Source organism: Grammomys surdaster, unplaced genomic scaffold, assembly GCF_004785775.1.
Source record: "Grammomys surdaster isolate TR1022 unplaced genomic scaffold, NIH_TR_1.0 203, whole genome shotgun sequence".
Classification (NCBI taxonomy): Eukaryota; Metazoa; Chordata; class Mammalia; order Rodentia; family Muridae; genus Grammomys; species Grammomys surdaster.
Window position 1 is genome coordinate 22890 of NW_021604648.1, and position 870 is coordinate 23759.

An 870-nucleotide genomic window follows, 5' to 3' on the forward strand; every position below is an offset into this window, starting at 1 on the left:
TCCTCGGGAGATACAATCACTTAGATTGGATTTTTAATAATAGTGACTATATTTCAATTCAACATTCAGTGACTCTGCTGAACACATGCTGTCTCACGGTCTGTGTAGGTGATAAGGATAGAGAAAGAAGCCTAGTTCCCCCTCAAGCAGCTCAGGTTGGATTGGAGGAATTGTTGATTACAACCGATGGTCTCTCTGTGCTTCCAGAGGATGGACAGCATCAACCAGCTTTCTTAGCTTGCACACCATACAACATGAAGCTGACAGAGAGAGGTAGGCTCAGTGTTTCTGTATATTCAGACCCAGCAGGGCCAGGGACAGTATGGCCCACCTCTGGAACTCTGGTGGAAATGAAGTCACTATTCTGCCACCCGTAACTTGACATTTATGTGAGGTGCTAGACCTCAATTGATGTCCTAGGACTTTGTCACAGCAACTCCCTCAAGGATCCTGTCTCCCTACTCCAGCCCACAGTGCCCACGATGATTCTTGCAAGAACCTAGGCCACACAGGCAACCCAAGATGTAGGGCAGTTTGGGAAATGTCATTTCAGTCTTGAAACCCCAAGTTGGAGTCTTGAGATTGATGACTTAGGAGACAAAGCCTGGCCAGGTGGTGGTGGAGCACACCTTTAGTCCCAGCACTTGGGAGGCAGAAATAGGAAGATCTCTGAGTTTGAGACCAGCCTGGTCTACAGACAGAGTTTTAAGTTCCAGAATATCCAGGGCTACATAATGAAACCTTGTCTCAAAACACACACACACCTACCACACACGCACACACACACACACACACACACACACACACACACACACACAGAGAGAGAGAGAGAGAGAGAGAGAGAGAGAGAGAGAGAGAGAGAGAGAGACA